Genomic DNA, 21502 nt, shown 5'->3' on the forward strand with positions numbered 1-21502 from the left:
GATACGACGTGGGTGATTCGGGCTTCGACGAATGGAGACTTGTTGGAAATATTTGGGCGTTGTATGCAGTTCTTAACGGGGTGCCGTTATTAGGGAGGGGGTGTAAGGGGGGGGAGGGGGCAGAGCTTATACGCGAAAATAATGTGCAAATTCGGTCGTTTCGAATACTTTAAAAACTTCGAAAAATGAAATTTCACTCGAACCAAATATCGAACAGCATACTATCTGATCGAATATGCGCGCAAGCCAAATAAAATTAAATATCGAATTCCTCAGTACGCACTGAAGCTATAGTGAAATCTCTCAACGATGTCGAAAAAAGGGGGTTTGACAAATGATGGCACACAGCGAAATCGCTGGAATTGCGCCTGGCTTGACGGCAAGGTTGTGTAAAGTTAGGTAGACATTTTTGACTGTCCAGGTGAGCGTCAGAAGTACCTCGTGTTGCGTCGTTGATGCGAGAGAAAACGCGAAGGGGACAGACTTATTTTTTTTTTACGGGAACAAAACAAAACGTGAAAGTAACAATTACGGCTTTTGCAACTTCACTGACTGGACAAAATATTGCGAGACTATCAAAGTAAAACAGGCTCGCCTCTTTAGTAGCGAGTGTTGCAGCCAGCGCGCTTAGCCATATTTCGCCTAAGCAAGAAAAAAGTGGAAAGTAACCGCACCCGACGCGGCCTCCTGCATTATTCAACAGGCGGTGGCGTAAGTCGGCGCGTTAAAAGCGTGCATACGCCGGATCAACGGACAACCGATCGATTAGCTATTTGACGAGTCAAAAGAGTATGGTAGCATAACGGAAGAAGTGCCTCAGTCCGTCCGCTTCCTTTGTACCCCCATATTTCCTCTACAATTCCTCTATCTTTCAAAATCATCTATATAATATTTAATGGTGAATTCTCTGACGGTCGGAAACATAACACCGTGAAAACTACACGAACTTGACATAACTCGGGCGTCCGCGACTACATACACCGGCCGAGCCATATAACGTTATACTTAGATCAATGTTTCGGCAGCTGGTGATTGAAAAGCGCCACCAAATTACGATAGGGTGTCCCGCACACCGACAGAGTGTTCTACACTCTGTTGAATAGCTTCAAGAAGTGATTCACAAAAGTGGACGGCGTTGTCAGCTCTCCGTCGACCCCGTTGTGGGAAGCCCGCGGTGGAGCAGCGCGGCGTGGTCGCTGCAGAGCCATTTTGTTCTCCCGCAGCGCGAAGAAAAGCCGAGCGAGCGCAGTCGCGGCCGAGCTAATGCGCGTGGAGGATAAAAGAGTCGGGAGCGGATGGGGGTGCTGATCGCGGCCGCATAATGCGCGAGGTGCGCGCCCAGCGACGAGGCCCCAGCTGCCAGTCCGTGCGGACACTCCCATGGCGTGGGTCCCGCACAAAGAGGCGCGCTCCTGCTGGCCGCCCTAATCGCTGCCGCACGCACGGGCTCGTGGCCACGGCTCGCCGCTCCCTCCCCTTCCCTGTCGAGCTCGTGCGCACGAAAGAGCCGGATCCGAGTGCTTTGCTTGGCCGCAACGCCACGCGTGCAGCGAGAAAGAAAAGCGCGCCATAAAAGCGTTTCTTTACCGTTAGCTCACCGCTGTTGAAATTACCTGCGACGGCGCTCTGTTCCGAGCGCAAAATGTAACCGTCGGTGTATCCTTATAGAGCTAACGCCTTCGGAACCCCAAGATTTAATATCGCGCCCGATGTAAGATGGAGGAAAGAAAGGCGATATCCTTTAGAAACACGGAGGCGACGCTGAGCACCCGGTCAAAACAATTTCCGGGAGGAAAAAGATTTCATTCTTCAGCATAACTGAGAAACTGCCACGTAATGCACCCACCGTTATTTTTTTATTATTTTCTTCCTCGCTGCCGCTTGTGTTTTGTATTTTCATTGCCGCTACTCATAACACTGAGATCAGGAAATTCGCGAAACATACAAAGAAAAAATACGTGATCGCCGACTTCTGCGCTAGTCCCATTTTATTAAGGCGAAACCATTGTGCGGCTCGTGTAAAGTCATGAGTTGAGTAAAGAATGAGCAAAAGTCAGTTGTAGGCTATTAAAGACGCACCCAGAGACCAGTGAGCAGTTTGGAATAGTTCGGCCCAATCAACATTATGGAAATTTAGTGTCTTATATAATTACGGCAACAAGCTTCGTTTTATGCTGAGGTCAAGATATATTGCAGAGACACACATATCAACGCATGTACACAATACTAGGGATAAAATGAAATACTGGCGGTACGAAATGCGCTCATAACCATGAACAATTCTCTTTTCAGCCTATTGCGACACGTTTTTGGCTCAGGAAGGCCGAATTTACGGACAAGGGCATAACGGCCAGCATGAGCGCTTCACTTCGCCCCGAAGCAATTTTCTATGGTGCGATATTCTAGCTGAACTGAGAGAATGGAAAGAGAACCAAGATGGTAATGAAGATTGGCCACGGATAATAGAGGTATAGAGGCGCGGGCTTGTACAGGCCGTTTACAGCGCCGCTGCATGGGTGTTGCCATCCTTAAAAACGTGACCGCGCCGCCATTGAGCGTCTTCTGGCTTCCCCTTCCCCATTGCGGACGTCATGCTGGTTAAATTCAGCAAAGCCCTCTTTTCGCATTCTAGGTGATCAATTATTATTCCCCAGTAATGCAACGCTTTCAACCGAAAGCGCAAAGGGAACGTTAGTGCTGGTGGTAGTTTACGCACGGCGTCATTTTAGCCAGGATGGTGATGAGCAAATATTCTAAGTTGATATGTGTCCTTCGATGAAGCCATACCCCGATTGCGTGCACTTTTTTTCTCTTTCCTCGTAACAGCAGATAGCTCTTACCGCCTCATTATTGTGCATCATTCGTGACGGTAGTGATCTGCGAGCAGACTGTCGATATTGCTTTAAAGATATAATAAATTATGAGGTTTTACGTGCCAGAACCACGATTCGAGGCACGCCGTAGTGGGTGACTCCGGGTTAATTTTGACCACCTGGGGATCCTTAACGTGCACGCAATGCACCACACACGGGCGTTCTTTGCATTCAGCCCCCACCAAATGCGGCCACCGCGGAGGGGATTCGATCCCGTGACCTCGTGCTTCGGAGCGCAACACCATAGCAGCTAAGCCACCACGGCGGGTGATGATGTTATAAGGAACCGCTTTATTCCAGCCTATCTCGTGCTGCCACCACGAAGATCATGCTATGCAGCTGATGATCATATATACAGATGAGGAAGTTGTAAATGGATGATAATATGCAGAGATGATGAAGATGAAAGTCAGGCATGTGTCGCGCTCACAATATTATTTTCAGGCCATTAAAAATGTATCTTTGTAATCACTTCCTCTCACAACCATCGGTTCCACTGAGTATACAAGAGATTGATAGTCCCCGCAGATGCATAAGCAGCGAGAAAAGTCATGAGCTGTATACATGAAGGTCTGCCCACTTATTTACGCTGTTATTACATTAGCTTATCAATCACTGAATTAGTCACTCGGATAAAAACAAGGAAGTAATTAAAGTTTTGCTCCCAAAGTGCCTTGGTGTTTTGTGCTTCAGTGCAGTCGGTTAAGGATATTTGGTTTTGTTTTACATGCTCAGAACAAAACTTGTATTGAAACAACAGCTTTTTTTAATTACTGTACTTGCCACAACATAGCAAAATATGTTTACACGGGAGACACTCTGGGTTTACTATTTCTTTTATTGATATGATATAAGGAGATGTTGACGCACAACTTAAGGCGCCGGCTACTCCTTATCTCTTGAGTGGTTCCATCATACAACATACAGGGTTCAAGATTACATATGAAATAATCGTTTCACAGAAGCACCAGGACTTATCACGCAACGTTTTCACAAAAAGACTATGACGTAATAAACACGTGGTACATACAATATACTAGGTAAATGTCTCCACAGTTATGTAGATAAAAGTCTCAAAAATACAAACGATACTGTCGCCTAATGAGACAGTCTCTAATCAGCGGGTGGTACATTCATCGCGTAAATGCATTATCACGTATAGTCAAAACAAAACAGTCAACATAACTTAATTCACAAATATATGCATATATACAGCGACAATGAAATGAAAGGAATAATAAAAGCGTTAATAACGTCCAACAATGCCGCTGTCTTCAAGAAAAGTCTTTAGTGCTCTTAAAGCGCTCTTCTGCAAAGACGTTGTTGGCAATCTATCGTGACTGCACGCGCAATTCAATGCGATTACGCGTATAGTACGAGCGCTGAGTAGTGGTCCCCTGCTGTTAATAAAATGCGTATTAACCAACAGGGTGGCGATATCACAGGGCGACAATATCAAAAGTGTACGAAATGAGATTCACATGGTTTTTACAAAACATTAAATTCAAAATTTAAGTTCAATCCAAGAACTTCAAGAATGCCGAAGGCCGCAATTCAAGGAGGGGAAGAGACGCAAACTTTATTCGTATGCAAACACTGAAAAGTGTTATCCAGGAATTCAAGGAGCACATTTATTTTCGATAACCTTTAAGGGCCCTTGAATATATTTTTCGAAATTCGATGGTTTTTTAGGATTTCAAGGAGGTGTGCGAGCCGTGATTCAATAGTTTCTATAGCTCACGCACGCTTGTAACTATTGACATCGCATTATAATGGAGGTAGACATCCCTTTTTCAAAGTTGAGTAGCCTAATCTGTAAATATACTCATTCATTTATAATAGCCAAACATTTATTTGCTGAAAGGCATTGTACGCACAACACAGGAACTCGCGTTTCCCCTTATTGGTACTGCAGGGTATGCTGGTATATCGCATAGGTGTACCACGCAACACTATGCTTCATACGTGCAATATGTTATCCTATATAGTCAGCAGAGTTAGCATAAGCCCATTCCTCTTTTTCGACGATTCAGGCACTCGGCTGCACTCAGAAGGCGTCGTATGGCATCGGAGCCGTTAGCGCCATCTCTTCTGCGCTCCACAAGCTAACCGCTGTAATGGGTACTGATGACCGGTGGTCTTTTCCAAAGATGCGATATCAAGAGCTGTGCAACCTATACAGGCCATCCCCGACCTGTCAAACTGGCAAGGGTAGCAGCCCAAAGCCCAAGGTGCCTTCACAGAATTCTTGAAAGGAAAGTAACGAGCGCCGAGTTTTCAAGAAAGGAAACGCAAGCAATGCAGATGACGATTATTGTTGTGGGACAAATATACACCCCAAATGGTGCAACCGTTTTAAGAGTGAACTGCATCCCTGAGACAGAAGCATAGGGTCCATATTGTCCCGCAACAACCACAGGCCGGTTGCATAGCTTATCCAAAAAGCCTCAAGTGGGTCAAGGAACGCATATCGTCAAGTGAGTGCTACACCCTGCCTTAACCCGGGCGAGAACTTATATGACATCGATAAAATAAAAACAGCATTGTGAAGGTCATGGTGCATTTAAATTTGCAAACCGCATCCATGGCAAATGTCTAGGGTTTCCAGTGGGCCGTCACGCTGCGTATAACACAGCGAAAACCGTAGCTTACATCAGCTTTTGAGCAATGCACACCCGACTGCAAAATATTTCGGAGCGTGCATGACCTATGTCTCACAGATTTGCCACAAAGCGTGGAATTACTCTTACAAAAATACATTTAGGCAGTCTATAGACTATCTATGGACTTAATATAGACTTTTTGTATTTCAATTTTTCCATTTTTTGTCTATGAAAATATACAGACTGTCTATAGACAAAAGTTATTAAGTTGTCTAATTTACTTTAGTCAATTGCTTGTCTTTAGACAGTCTAATTACAAAGTCATTGTCTATTAAATTTCTTTTAGTATATTCAGTTTATATAAAGTTTATGAACACAAGTAGTTAAACTGCCTAGTTCTTTTAGTATATTATTGGTCCATACATCGTATAAAGAAGAGTGACCCTGTTTTATTTTTTTAATATTTAATTCACTGTCCATAGGCGGCGCATACGGGCGCTTACAGTCGAGGACTCTTTCTTTTGTCGATCAGTTACTGTCATAGTATTTTACCAAACGATGTTCAAGGTTCTAGCCTCATTAGTATTTTTCGTGTTTCATCGTGATAGACATCTCTGCAATTGGGATTATGGTGTACGGTTTTCGGTATAAACTCTGGAGAAGCCTATATAGGTGGGACGTCACCAACGTTCACTAGAGCGAGTCGCACGGAAGGTGGTTGCGGCAAAGCATGGATGAGCTAATTAATAACCTGTGCTGTAAGTATTATTTTAAGGTCTACTGGAGCTCTTTATATAGTGTATAAACAAAATTCGATAAGCTAAGTTGATTCCGCATATAGTGTAATCAAAGCGGAGGTATCGGGGATACTTCGTAGGTCACCGCGCGCGGTTGTTTACTGTGTAAATTACCCTATAGACGTTTTTTGTAGATTTTTGACTAAACATAATGTAACCTCCTCATAAAAATAGTCGCTTCGTTGACCCATTTACATGACCTCCGTGGCAGCGCCCGACACTCACTAAAACTCCCCCCTCCCCCCGTTTTTCGACAGCACTTTTGAAATTCCCTATACCAAAGCACCGCCATCCATGACTGAACATTGTGGAGCAGTCCATTTCTTGAGGCATGACCGTCATTGTACAATATTGTCACGTTTTAGTGACGGTGAAGAACTAGACAGTGCCAAAACAGTGAGTCAGGAATCTAACTCTTTATTGGGCAACGTACGCGCGTCAACATAGAGGTGCCTCTCGAATTTGTAGTATTTATTCTACTAAAGTGGAGAATTTTTTACAATGCACAAGATAGGGTATACAAAAGTTAACCACAGAGTATGTACAAGTAGGCACGTCAGCTGGCATCAGATCCGCAATATAGCCAACCTATTTCTTTTTTACTTGCGGATACTTTTGTTCCATGCGGCAACGAAGGCCAGCAAATCGCAAGGCTCGACAAGCTTCGGCAACTTCGCGCATGACGCTCGAGACAACGAATGCGCACCGGATTTCTACGAAGAAGCCTGGACGTCACGGCACACAGCACACTCTACTACGGCGGATGCGCATATAAGAAGCCCATCGCACCTGCTCTCAGTCAGTGGGCACCTCAGCTGGTATCGGATATGCAATGTGGCCAACCGATTTCTTTTTCGCGTGCAAGTCAGTAACAAATTTTCTACAGTTAAAACTAGCGATCCATGCTTCATCGAGCTGACGTGCCCTCGTAGCTATTATATGTCTTTTTCTGCTGCGAAAGATCTTATAGTGTCGCTGTTGATGCTCTGCGGCGATGTGGAACCGAACTCCGGTCCTAACGCTGCGGGTCTTTTGGCTCAGTCACGGGATGGTCAGAATAAGATCCACAAGAGACTTGACGGAACTGAATCAAAACTAAATGCAGTTGAAGAATCGGTTGCTCTAACTAAACAACTTAGTAGCCGGATTACTGGCCTTGAAGAAACTGTGAAATGCTTGAAGCGTAAGCTTGTAGATTTGGTGGACCGGAGTCGGTGAAACAACCTGCTTATTTTTGGTGTTCCTTATGATGATAAGATAAACAGTCCTTCGGCGCGTGTGGTGACAATATTTAAAGATTATTTAGGTGTAGAGCCCGTTCAGTTGAAAGAATACACAGAATAGTACGAAAGCAGCGCGGTAAAACGCGTCCTGTAATAGTGATTTTTTTTTATCCAGCAGAAAGAACAAGTGTGCTAGAGAATTACTACAAATTGAAAGGCAAAACTATTTCAATCTCGGAATATTCTTCGACAGGCAGTAGGTACAAAAGTAAAATGCTATGAGAGAGTATTTCTGACGCCAGAAGGGCGGGCGAGAAGGTGAAACTTGTTTACGACAAAGGTCGACGGCGAATGGTTCAAATGGGATAATGAACAGGGACAGATGATTTCCGCAGGCAGACCCGAAGAGGCAGCGGCAACAAACCAGTCAATCGATAAAAGATGACACAAACGGTTTTCTAGTGATTCAACCTGAACGCTCGCAGCATACTGTGCAAGTCCTCCAACCTTGAGAGCATAATCATTATGTACAGGCCATATATTCTAATTATTAAGGAATCATGGCTTCAACTTGATGTCAGTGACAAGGAAATAGTGCCTAACGGTTATAAAATCTTCCGTAAAGATTTCGGACTTAAGATGGAATGAGCACGTGCCATACGTAGAAAAGAAAGTCATCCAGAAGCTCGGTTACTTGAGGCGTTACTTGAGAAATTCACCCCGTAAGATAAAGCTACTATATAGCTTGCAAAACTTTCGTCCGCCTAATTCTTGAGTATGGGTCCGTCGTCTGAGATCCACATAGCGATGTTAACATAAAGAACGTAGAAAAAATTCTGCGAACGGCGATAGGATTTGTGTTCAATTCTTATAGCTGGTATGCATCACCAAGTGCGATGCTCGAAACAGCAGAACTAGTTACCCTAGAAAAACGGCGATATAAAGGGCAATTAAAGTACACTTATCTCCTTTATAATGGAGGAGGAGGAGGAGGAGGAGGAGGAGGAGGAGGAGGAGGAGGAGGAGGAGGAGGAGGAGGAGGAGGTTTAATGAAGAGACAGGAGGAGAGCTCGGCCTGGAGAGCGTGTCTCTAGCCAGCTACTCCTCACTGGGGAAAGGGGAAGTGGGAAATACAGGGAAAGGTAGGTGGCGGGTGATTATGTTATGGCACAATGAGATACTATATACACGTTGTCCAATATGCGTATGCACACTGTAGGCGCATACAGGTGCAGGCGTCTCACAGGTTCTAGAGGCGATCGTCTAAACCAGCCTCACTCAAAAAGTTCTAAAGTGATTTTATGGCACGTTGGGCACAGTCAACACTCCTCCACGCGCCCAAAAGCTTTTCTTCCGAAAAGGGGTGGGAGTACAAGCAGTCAACAGTAGATTTGAGTGTTCTTCGTTCGGCCGCATATTGAGGGCACACGCAATGTACGTGAGCTATTGTCTCGGGAGTGTCACAGACGCTACAGAGGGTCCCGTACTTGCCCAATCTTGTGAACGTATCGGTGGGTGTATGCCACACCCAGCCGTAATCGATGAATGAGTGTTTCCTGGCCTCTCCGCAACCGAAGTGGAAGCCGGAATTGTAAACCAGCGTCAAGTCTATGGAGGCGCTCTTTCGGGGTTGTCCCAACGTCGCGCCATAAAAGTTTTGATGGAGTGATGGAGCAAGGCGTTAATGTCATACCGGGAAAAATGAATTTATATAATAGTTCCGTCAGTGTGCGCCTTTTTTGCTTCCGCGTCAGCCTGTTCATTTCTAGCTATTCCACAATGGCTAGAAATCCACTGCAGCACGATGGTGTGCCCGGAATGAGACACCTCAGCAAGCAGAGATATGGTGGTGGTGGTGGTGGTGAATGTTCGTGAACTTATCGCTGAGAGCAGTGAGCGTTTTTTTAATGGTTCCACATTGTCAGCGCTAAATGCTACGCTTTCGCAAATGACACGCTGTTCATGTTTTCTTCAATAGAGTGCTATTTCATTCTGCTCAAGCTTCGCACCTTGTATTCAGTGCATTGTTCCTCATGTACGTTTGTAACCACTCCTGCTTAAGACCTCCTATCAGAGGCCGGCAGTACTCTTGAAATAAATAAATAAATAAATAAATAAATAAATAAATAAATAAATAAATAAATAAACTGCGGTCTTTCATGTGGAATCATTTCATTCCTCACTACTGTCCCCTTCAGCGGCACCGGGCACAGAACAACCAATGGATGGCGCCAAAAGGCACATGAACCGAACTATATCATGCTGTCATTTGTCAAAGATCGTGAGATACATAGCTGTAAAATGCTTCTCTGCATATACAAAAAAAATGTGCAGAAGCCATGGATGCTAATTGTCAATGTAAGCAAATAGGCGAATGCTTCAACAAATATATTCGCTTTATTAAAGGAATTAAATGAATACGCTTGACGACGTACATTTGTTGCAGTGAGGATACATGGGCAGCGATTGCTGCTTCACTGCATATTTCCACACAGAACGAAAGCCGTTAACCAGCCCGTGTGTAGTGTAAGTGTAGGTGTGCAGCGTATGCGCCTCAAAAAAGTTGCAATATTTAGCGTTCGGCAACGAATGCGCCCGCAATTTGGTTGCACGAGCGCACGCTCCCTTTGCGTGGGCGCTTTTGCATTGGCGGTCCAGCCTCCGACCACAGTCCATGAAAACGGCCGAAAGAACTAGAGAAAGCTATGAGCGTGTTAGAAAATTTACTGTGATGCTGTGTACTGGGACGTTTGCGAAATACGAGTATAGTTAAGTTGACACGTGGAGCGATTGTAACAGTGAAATTCAAGCTGCGAATCGCGAAGTCACAACCACATCTGACCCGTAATAGGAACCGAGAAATAACCGCACGTAAGGAAGAACAGGTTTAGATTAAATAACTTTCGCTACAGTTGACACTCCAAAAGATTTTCAAAGTTATTCTTGTAACCTCCTTAGGGAAGACCAGAGCAGGCACCAGTGTCGCTAACTTCTGGCCTCAAAAAATCTCTAGTTTTTATACAAAATGTGCTCAATTTGCATTTATGCATTTCTTTATATAAAGAGGCTTACAAAGCTGTACTAGATTTGTTATCAACCACGGAGCTGGACTCTCGTCGGTAATGCGAATCCTCTAGCTATGTGTGACGTGTGTGTGGCGCCTTCCTCTTTGCCTTTTTTTCTCTCCTTTCTTTTAAGCGGGTGGACGTCGTATCCCTTCCAGGAGACAATTGCTAACCTATTTCTGTTTCTATCGCAGTGTGTACGGTAGTTATACATGTTTACGTGATTAATTATAATAATGCGCGCTCTAGAGGTGCACCGCTTCACTGTTAACTGGTTGTCTTTATTCTTATGTTTGTAACACTTCCCCTGATATGGGAAGTTCACAACAGGCACAAACACTCTCTGGAAGTAAAAAAGAAAAAGAAAGAAAGCACGCACGACATTTTTTTTGCTCCAAACAACCGCTGCAGAATTATGACTGCTAAATACGTCGTAGATAATACTACTACCACGCAGAAAGTAAGATCAGTTTAACAGTGCTTGCTGGGTGAGCTGATGCATACTTTAAATGTAAAATGCAAAAAATCCAAGACACACAAAAAAAATTATGAGGTTTTACGGGCCAAAATCACGACCTCATTATGAGGCACGCCGTAGTGGCGGGCTCCGGAATAATTTGGACCACCCGGGGTTCTTTAACGTGCACCTCAATTCAAGTACACGGGTGCTTTCGCTCCCATCGACACGAACACAATTGAGACGCACACAAGCCCCCATTTCCACGCCACCATAACAACTCAAAATTATAAACTATAAGTGAAGCTTTCAGAATAAAAAAAGGTTGCATTCATTTGCACCCTACATTTTTTCTCTGACTTGCGACACGTGCTGTGTAAAAGAAGTATATATATAATTGCATTCACTTACACTTTTCTTTAGGGTATCGTGCTTAGAAATGCGGAGTGCTGAATGCAGCGTTAATACGGCAATGTATCCCTCTAGTCGCGACTTAAGAGCAAGGTTTGTTCGTGCCTTCTCGTGTCTTGCTCCACCCGAATTTGTTTTCAAAACAAATTTACGTTTAACACCTGCAGTGTCCGTTTATATATTTATTTGCGATGAATGACAGGACAGCTTTTATCCTTGAAGCTGCGCCGTGATATACACGGCAGTATAAGTATCCTTTTCAATTGATTCGTAAACAGTGCCTTCAAAGTTAATGCTAGCTATGCAAATGCTATACACGCAGATGGTTTATGCGCTTCAGCGGACGCCACTTTCGCGAACGAGTCAGTGAATACATAGTTTAAAAGATGTTAAATATATGTTTTAGCATTGCGCTTATAGTATATGTTTATATTGAAAGTGGAAGACAATCGTATTTGAAGATAACTCCAATTTGTTTCATTCTTCTAGACCGCTTTGTGTTTCGAGATATTCAGCATCAAATCAGACTCTCAGTACGCCAGTTTCGCATTCAGAGGCGAGATTCTCGACACAATGACGAACCCCCATATGTAACGTAGCTTATTGCGTGTAGCACGCCCGTCTAGGAGCCGGGCGGAGCTGATAACAGCTGCGCACTTGCTGTCGGCTCGCAAGAGCAAGACTTACTTTACCCCTTTCCCCACAATCAGCGACGTCGCACGAGGACTTTGTCTTTGTGTGGAGAGCATCTAGGCTCCCGCCTCTGAATGTGAAATTAGCGTATTGAATGGCAGATTTTATTATGAATATCTCGGAACACAAGCGCTCCAGAAAAATCAAACAAAGTAAAGCTGCCCTCGAATGCGATTGTCTTCAAGTTTCAAATACAAACATACACGAGGGGCGTTCAATAAAGATTTCCCCTGACTCACTTCTATTTATTGCAGGATGCTGAAACTGCGCATGTGTAATGACATAAGTCACTATAGGTCACGTTCGAATACATGTGCAACTCCGAACTAATAACGGTCTTTCTTTTACAGGTGCTGAAGTGGTGTGAGGTGTGATACTGGATGCAGTGGAATACAGAGCAGTCATCAAGTTCCTGTACTTGAAAGGCCGCACTCCAAGGGAGACGTTCGATGAGATAAAAGAGGTTTATGGGGAGGATTCCCCATCATATGATGTAGTGAAGAACTGGCATCGTCAATTCAAATGTCGTCGGACTTCGGTAGAAACGGCCCCGATTGCAGGGCGAGCCCATTCCGCTATCGATTAACACACCATCCAGCAAGTGGAGGCCGCCATTTTGGAAAATCTCCGCGTAACCGTTCGAGACCTAGCCCACAATGTCAAGATTAGTGTGGGTCCGTGGCAAAATCATTCAGGACCATCTTCACATGCGTAAGGTATCCGTTCGCTGGGTTCCCCGGCTGCTCACACCTTTCCAAAAGCAGGAACGAGTAGAATGCTCCCAGGCTCTTTTGACCATGTGCCATGGAAACCAGGAGGACTTTTTCAACAGACTGATTACACAGGATGAAAGCTGGGTCCATCACTATGATCCGGAGACTAAAGTCCAGTCGATGCAATCGAAGCACTTGGACTCACCGCTTCCAAAGAAGGCACGCGCCCAGCCCTCGGCGGGCAAGGTCATGCTCACAGTCTTTTGGGACCAGCACGGAGTAGTCTTGATGGATTTTCTAGCAAAGGGTGCCACGATTACTGGGGCATACTATGCTTCCCTGCTGCGGAAATTGCGGGAGCCCATCAAAAGCAAGAGACGTGGCATGCTCACCAAAGGTGTCCGCCTTCTGCAAAACAATGCCCCAGTTCACAACTCAAATGTTGCCCAGATGGAAGCACGCTGCTGTGGCTTTCAAATTCTACCGCATCCCCCTTATTCCCCTGACCTTACACCATCGGACTTCCACCTCTTTCCAACAATGAGGTCATATCTGAAGGGCAAGCATTTTCCAGATGATGAGACTGATTTATGAAGTCACAACGTGGCTTTTGGAGCAACCTGTCGACTTCTACAAGCGAGGTGTTTACAGTTGCATAAACAGATGGGAGAAGTGTGTAGAGAAGGACTAATAAATCTGCAAAGTTTCGTTGCTCTCCGTCCACAGGAAGTAGGTCGCGGGAAATCTTTATTGAACGCCCTTCGTACTATGCATCCTCTACAGGCTTCATGTTTTCGACCCCTTCCGATATCACCGACAAATAAATGGTTTTATAGAAAGCATCAACAAAAAACTCCTACGAACACGCTTTCCATGTATAGATCACGTAAGATCTGGGGCAGCATTGTACATTTAATTATGAACGCATTTACACATTTAGTACAGCTCAACACAAGACAATGCGTTAGAGTGCCACCCCCCCCCCTTCTTTTTTCTTTCTTTTTTACGCTCGCCCGCCTTCTTACACACTAGACACAACCTTCCCATATTACATCCACGATAATCTTTGCATATCCGAGACCCTTCTGTCTTACAGATAAAGGAGGCTTGACTACTTGTACGTTTGCTTGATTGTTCGAAGGCACGCACACGATTGTTCGAAGGCACGCTATCGACCGCCGCCGCCAACACCCTAATGAATCTGATGTCTTAGTGTGGTTATGGACACCGCTAAGAAAAGGTGGGTTACGTGAAAAACTGCTGGCCCACCATGCTGGACCCTATGTTATGAATGACCGCGTAAGCGAACTGAACTATACAGGACAGCCCGCCTCACTTCGAATGGCCGACGCTCTGCAAAGACTGAAGTTACGTATGTCGCCCTTTTAAAGCCCTGTAGCTCTCGAGAGGGTGCTTGACTTGTCCGGCGGGCTTCGCTTTTGCGGAGAGAAATGTGACAGCCCTATGTGGCCTTTTGCGTTTACGCCCCATCAAGAAGTGGGACAGTCAACACGGCAGGCAGGAGGACGACGACATTCGGCTGGCTAGCTGAATTTAGACAGGCACCCAGCTTGATGTAAACGCTTATTTCCTTGGAGCAAAACATTCTGCAAAGCTTGACAGACTGAGGCGACGCTCACGAGGCTGTGTCTCCCATCACTGCATTTCATATGCACAGATGTGGTCTGGAGCTCCCTTCACTATGTTGTTTCTTTTTGTTTGTTTGTTTGTTTGTTTGTTTGTTTGTTTGTTTGTTTTTCATTCGCGTGGGTTGCCACGGTGTGCGAGGGTTTCCAGCAGCCCGATGCGCGACACATTAGACCATGGACTATCCAGTTACCCATATTGGCGGGAAAATGGTTATAGAGAAGCGAGGCGAGGCGAGGCAAGGCAAGGCAAGGCAAGGCAAGGCAAGACAGGCAGGCAGGCAGGCAGGCAGGCAGGCAGGCAGGCAGGCAGGCAGGCAGGCAGGCAGGCAGTCCGGCCCGGGAAAGTGCATCAAGCACCCTAAGAATGCTAATCACATTTTAAAAAATTCCGGCACAACCCATCAGGATGGTTATCGACGACGTTTCTGAGTAGAGCACGCAATCATCCCCGTATAATTTAATATGAACTGGAATGTCTTTACGATGTCGTTTATATAAATGATGAATAGAAGTGGCCCAAGCACCGAACCCTGAGGGACGCCAGAGTCAACAGAAAGAGACTGAGATGAATGATCATGAAAAGTGACATATTGTTAACGGTTACTCAATTATGCTGAAATCCAATTAGTAATCTTGTTATTTTTTTATTGTGCTATTAATTTTGGAAAGCAGCTTTTTGTGAAAAACTTTATCAAATGCTTTTGCGAAATCGATAGATATGACATATGTTTGGTTCCCATTATTAATAGAGTTAGCAAAGTCATGTACAGTTTGGACTAATTGTGTGCAAGTAGAATAACCAGCCAAATAACCAGACATTAGCATTGAAGGAACGTAGCAAGACAACGTAGTAACACCGTCGAAAAGCGACATGTATGAGGCGTGTGTGTAGCCCGCCGTGGTGCAGCCTGGTTAGTCTGTCGCTTTTATGGATGGATGGATGGGTGGATGGACGGACACTATGTGCGCGTTTTCTTTGAAACGGGGCGGTGGGTTACGCCACCAAACTCTTTTTCTTATTTTGCCTAATGTCTTACCCATATATTTGTTTCTTTTTTAGCAGACAAAAATTTCCAGCATCAAGCTTTCTGAACCATTATTGGGAACTTTGTTTTTGTACGTCTCCGTTGTTTGTGGTCTCCCTACTTTCCTGCCACCAAAACCTCCAACCGCCTTTTACTAATGCCTGTTGCGTACATTTTACTTTGCCCCTGCTATCCCTGAAACCAAGGACTTCAAGGAGGCCAGCGGAGCCTAAACCGACAGCTGAGTAGATATCTTCGCATTGTAATAAAACATGTTCCATCGTTTCCCTAGCTTTATGGCAAGCAAGCACATGCTTCTTCTTGCTTGGTGTACCTCGCTTTATAACTACGCATTCTAAGGCATCCTGATCTCGCTTCGAAAAGGAAGGAGCTTCCCTTTGAGTTATCATAAATTGTTTCCTTCCTGATTTCGTTTTTTCCTCTTAAGTAGTTACTCATGGCAAGTTTCTTTTCCATTGCCGCCACCCATCAGATTATCTCAGCCTCTCTGACTTTCCTCTTGACGTTCTTTGTTGCTGTGTTGCTCACAATACGGGCCGCATACTTGCTGGTAAGCTCCCTAGTTCTTTTCCTCCACTAGGTCATATTTTTCCTGCACAAATACTTGAACACTCTCGCAACCCATTTACTTTCTTTCATATTCCTCAGTCGTCCTTCGAAATCAATTTTACTTCCCTCACTTCCTCACTTCAAAACTTGTCCAGCCCATATCACCCTTTGCGGCTTCACTTGAAATCTCCCCGCTAGCGCCCGATGCGAGGCGTCCCACTGACTTTTGATTGCCATCGAGTCCTCACTGTACCTCTGACTTCAAGTAAAGAACCGCATTTCCGAATGTAAGTCCTGGCACCATTACACCTTTTGACATACCCCGCAGCACCACGTACCTACTGCATCCTCATAGCGCTGTGTTTCATTATGGCCCCATTTCTCTTCCCCTTTACTGTTATTGTTGTTTCCTGTGTTTCCATTTCTTCGTTGTACACGCTGTGCCATCTAGCGGTACCACTAAGAAGTCCGCGTGTGGCGCGTGCGTGAATATACGTATACATTCATAGAAGCTTGTTGGAATACACAGGGTGTCCCAACTATCATGCACCAAAATTTTAAAATATGCACATGCCACATAGCTGGACAAAACCAATGTGATGTCGTTTCCCATCGCTTGAAGATACTGAGATAATTTTTTTTCATTCCGCCTAATTAGACAATTAGCTTTAATAATTTAATCAACTCCTCAAATATTATAATTCGATGAAAAGTGTCAATGAGAAAATTGTAGAGCAAAATAAAAAAAAAAACTCCCGATACAGCTTTCAGTTGCTCAATACCTGCAACATAAAAGTATTTTTCCGAGCGTGAAAGAAGCCCGCGAATACGCGCACAGTGCCTCGAGCGGCCAGTCACGCTGCAATTGTCGTGCGGTAGACAGAGAAAAGCAGAAAAAGATGAGGAATAATGACGGTATAATCCAATGAGTTAACCACCTGCTCTTCGATGTCGTGTATGAGTAGTGTCCCTGACAAGTGCACATAAGACGGGGTGGTTTTTCCTTGTTCTTTTTTTTTGTTGCTGTTTGTTTTTGACTTTCTTTTTAGATAATACAGAATTTTTATAAATCGTGTGTTGCAGATTGCATAATTGTAGTCCTAGAGCTGGATTACTCGAAGTGGCGGGCATAAATCGCATTAGAGATCAAAATGAATAATTGACTCATTACCAAAACGTCACTAATCAGTATTTTAATGGCTTACTTCACGACACATATTGCAATTCACAAATTATATACCCGGTGAGTTTGCAAGGCATATACACTTGGAACGACTTCTAAGAGCCACAAGGGTTTCAAGATATGCCGCGTAAAACGTGTAGACCCGCCGTCGTGGCTTTAACGTTGCGCTGCTAAGCCGGATGTCGCGGGATCGAATCCCGACCGCGGCGGCCGCATTTCAATTTGAGCGAAATACAAGAAACGCCCGTGTACGGTGCATTGGCTGCTCGTTGAAGAACCCCATCTGGTCAAAATTAATCCGGAGTCTCCCCGTACGGCGCGCCCCATTATCATATCGGGGTTCTGGCACGTATAAACAAAAATTTTTTAATGAACTTCCGCTAAAAATGCACTATTGTACCACTTACTTTTTTAGCAAACCGCCGTTTTATGCACTGAAGCACAAAACTAACTAAAATGCCGGTGTATTTTGCCGCACACTTCGGGAATGAATAAATCGAAACTGGCGTCATCCTGAAAATGCGTTAGAAGTGGATACGCCTTGCGAACTCACCGGCTACAGTTCGTAAATTGGAAGATGGGCCGCAATGCAAGAAAAATAAAACAAGTTAATTAGTATTTTTTTTTTAGTTAATCGATCATGCATTTCGATTTATCGTGCAAATAATGTATACGCCTCTGAGTAATCCAGCACAATGATACAATTATGCTGTCTGCGACAGGCGCCTTTGGGAACTGCTTGTATGATCTAAAGAGAACACTTGATATATACAGGGTGTAGCAATCTTGCACCAAAATTTAGTTCCAATTTCACCAAAGTTCACCAAAGTTTAGTTGCACCAAAACTGGAGTTCTTGAGCGCCTCCTCCCACTCTTCTTCCGTGGTGAGATGATCGTGGTCCCGTAACGATGGACACCGCCAGAGCATGTGTTCTAAAGTGCCGAAGGGAGATCTTCACAATCCACACAATCGGGCTCGAACGAGTCCGCGTCCGCGGCTAGGCTGGGATAGGACTCGGTTTGCAGCATGCGAAGGCTGGAAGACTGAGGCTTGGAGAGCTTGGCGTGCGGCCGTTGTGCGGAACTGGGATTAATTTTGACCACCTGGGGGGGTTCTTCAACGTGCGCCTAAATCTAAGTACATGAGCGTTTTTACATTTCGCCCCTCATCGAAATGTGGCCACCGCGGCCGGGATCGAACCCGTGACCTCAGCAGCAGCAATGTGTTTGAATGTAAGTAAGTGTTGTTTTATTAGATTTACGATGAAATGAAAACCCTTTCATTCTTATCATATAGCCTGTCTGGTACTCCGCTCGGCCACGTTGAACAAACGAATTACCTTGCATGGTGTCTATTTCCTTCTGACTTATCTTGGAATAAAAATATAGATGTTATATAACTGGTAAAACCAATGGTGTGTTAAATTTCATTAGACGTAATTTCAAATCTGTCCCCAAAAGCCTTAAAAAACATCTGCTTATCACAACTGTGCGACCAATCCTTGAATATCCCTGTACAGTATGGGATACTCACGGCCAAACACTATAATATATAGACCGTTTTCGCGCCGATTCCGTGGACAGCAAACCCCGAAAAAGCGTAGCTATTGTTGTAGGAATAAATTAACACTTCGGAAAACATGAATAGCAGGAAGATCGGCTTGATAAACAAAATAATACTTTCTCACAGCTACGACCGCACGTGCCGTATGCCTCCCACCAATGCCTCAGTATAATCGCTATCGCGCTCACCAAGTACTGTTTCCAGCATTCTTTCAGCAAACAACTACAGTATCACTGCAGGTCGAAAACTTCTTATAAGAAATGTTCCACGGCGTTTTCCGCTTTACCACTGATGATTCGACACTCTGAAAGGTAAGTTTTGCATTGCACGGCTAAAAAAAGAAGTACCATAAAAACTGGTTGCCAGTCCCTTTAACCTAGCGTGCACTAGAATACGGCACTAGAATACGGTTGAGTTGGACGAGCGGCCGGAGCGTTGGCCGGAGCAGCGTATACGCTTGTCTTGTCTCTCAAACACTGGCGCATACCCACCAAGGGAGGGGGGTTGACCAAGAAGCAGGCGGTTTCCAATATGTTCAGCGCACGCTCTGGAGCACCGTGCTCTGGAGTGAGGTGCCCGACGATGAAAAATACTGTGGCGACTCTGTGATTGAAGTGGATTGGGCCGCACCACGATCGCACCGTCGGAAACTTCTGGTGATACTTATCGGAAGGGTCATTCGTACTGCTTCGCGCGCTGCTGTTTACGATGAAACAGCTCAAATTGTGTTCCTAATTAGATATGGCGTGTATTCATGCATTAAGGATAAATTCCTTTCTGTGTTTTTATACCGCGCGGTGATTGTGCGTGCATTGCGGCCACAGTGTCGGCTTCATTCTGCTAATGTTATTGTAGTTGCCTTGAAGAGGTAGGTTATTATTTGTAGTTGCCTTGGAGAGGGAGCGAGGCGAAGCAACTTTATCAGGAATGCCTGCAGAACGATTAGCCTTCCCCTGTAAGGGAGGCTTCACCGTGACGTGACCATGACGTCTTCCTACGTCTTCCCGGCGTGTGACGCCTCTACTCCGGCCGTGGCCGCACTACTCTCTTTGGCCGACCGCGCCTGGCCCTCTTTTGGGGTGGCAGCCTCCCTCCGATTCGCTCGGTCATTGCCTTTCGAGGGCCGCCGAGATCTGCTGGACGGCCGGGGCTTGGACCTCGTGATCGTAGCACCTCGTTGCGACCTCGAGCCGCGGCGGTATAGTTGTCATCGTTGTAGCTTCGTGCGGATCCTTGGCACAGTCCCAAAGAATGTGAGCTGCAGTGGCTCTTTCCTTTCGGCACACACAACACAGGTCACTCTTATAAACACTCGAACACACGTGCCTCATCAGCACCGGGATGAATAACGACCCCGTCTGAAGTTGTCGATATAACACCGCTTCCTTACGGGTCAAGCCCGGATGAGGTGCCGGCATAGTCCTTCTCTCTAATCTGTACCACTTCATAATTTCGTTGTAGGAGGTCATTCTGTGCTTGGTTTCCCACCACAACGACGGGTCGACTGCAGTAGCAGCAGCGCGGTTGCTTAGCCCTCGCGTCGCCGCGTTCGCCGTCTCGCTGTGATTTGCGTTGCCGCGATCCGGCACATCACTGCCCATGTGCGGCGGAAACCACTTGATCACGACCTACCGATTTTCACTCGCGAGATCGACTGCACGCAACACACGCGCGGCATCGCCACACACCCTTGCTCTGGCGTAATTTCTCGCTGCCGTCCTAGAATCACAGAGCACAGTCGTGCACTTGGAGTCGGCGATGGCCGGGGCAATGGCCACCTCCTCGGCTCGATGCGCCCCTCGAGGCCGCACACTCACCGCAGTTCTCGTTGCACCGGTCGATGCCCCGACGACTGCTGCGGTGAATGCCTTTCTGTCATCTGGATACTCTGCCGCACCCACAAACACGGCACCCCTGTCTTTGGCATGGAGATCGATGAGCGCCTTAGCCCTCGCCGCCCGCCGCTGTTTGTGGAACTCAGGGTTCACGTATCTTGGCACCGGACATCCCCGTAACCGTCTACTAATTGCGTCCGGTAAAGGCACTTCTGCATTTTCGGGTCCCCTTTCCTTTGGCCCAAGGCCTATGCCACGCAGCACTTGTCTGCCCGTTCTTGTTTCCGATAGCCGCGCGAGCTGCGCGGTCCTCTGCGCCTCGGCGATTTCTTCCAGGGCGTTAGGCACTCCCAGGGCCAAGAACTTGTCGGTGCTTGTGCAGTCGAGAAGTCCGAGTGCTGCCTTGCACGCTTTGCGTATGAGCGCATTGATCTTATTTCGCTCGCACTGCCTCCAGTTGTGGAAATCAGCAACGTATGCAATTTGGCTTACAGCGAAGGATTCCATTAGCCGGGTGAGGCTTTCTTCCTTCATGCCTCCTGTTCTGTGTGACACCCTCTTGATGAGACATTGAGGAGTGGTCGACCCAGCTTGTAAACAAAGTAGAAAAGGCCTTGGAGAACAATTATTTTGCGTGTTCTTCAAGCAGCATATACCTCGTGTGTATTCTTGCGCATATAGTTTTCCATCAGTAGTTTTTGCGAAACACAGACGAAAAAACACTAAGCTTGCTGCTTGCGGCTTTAACAAAAATAAAAAGAAAGTCACAGTTTAGCCCAGAAGGCGAAGCATCGACTGCGATAGCAAATTAGTAGACAGTTATACGAAGTAAAGATAGTAT

This window comes from Dermacentor variabilis, chromosome 1 (genome assembly GCF_050947875.1).
Source record: "Dermacentor variabilis isolate Ectoservices chromosome 1, ASM5094787v1, whole genome shotgun sequence".
Taxonomy (NCBI): domain Eukaryota; kingdom Metazoa; phylum Arthropoda; class Arachnida; order Ixodida; family Ixodidae; genus Dermacentor; species Dermacentor variabilis.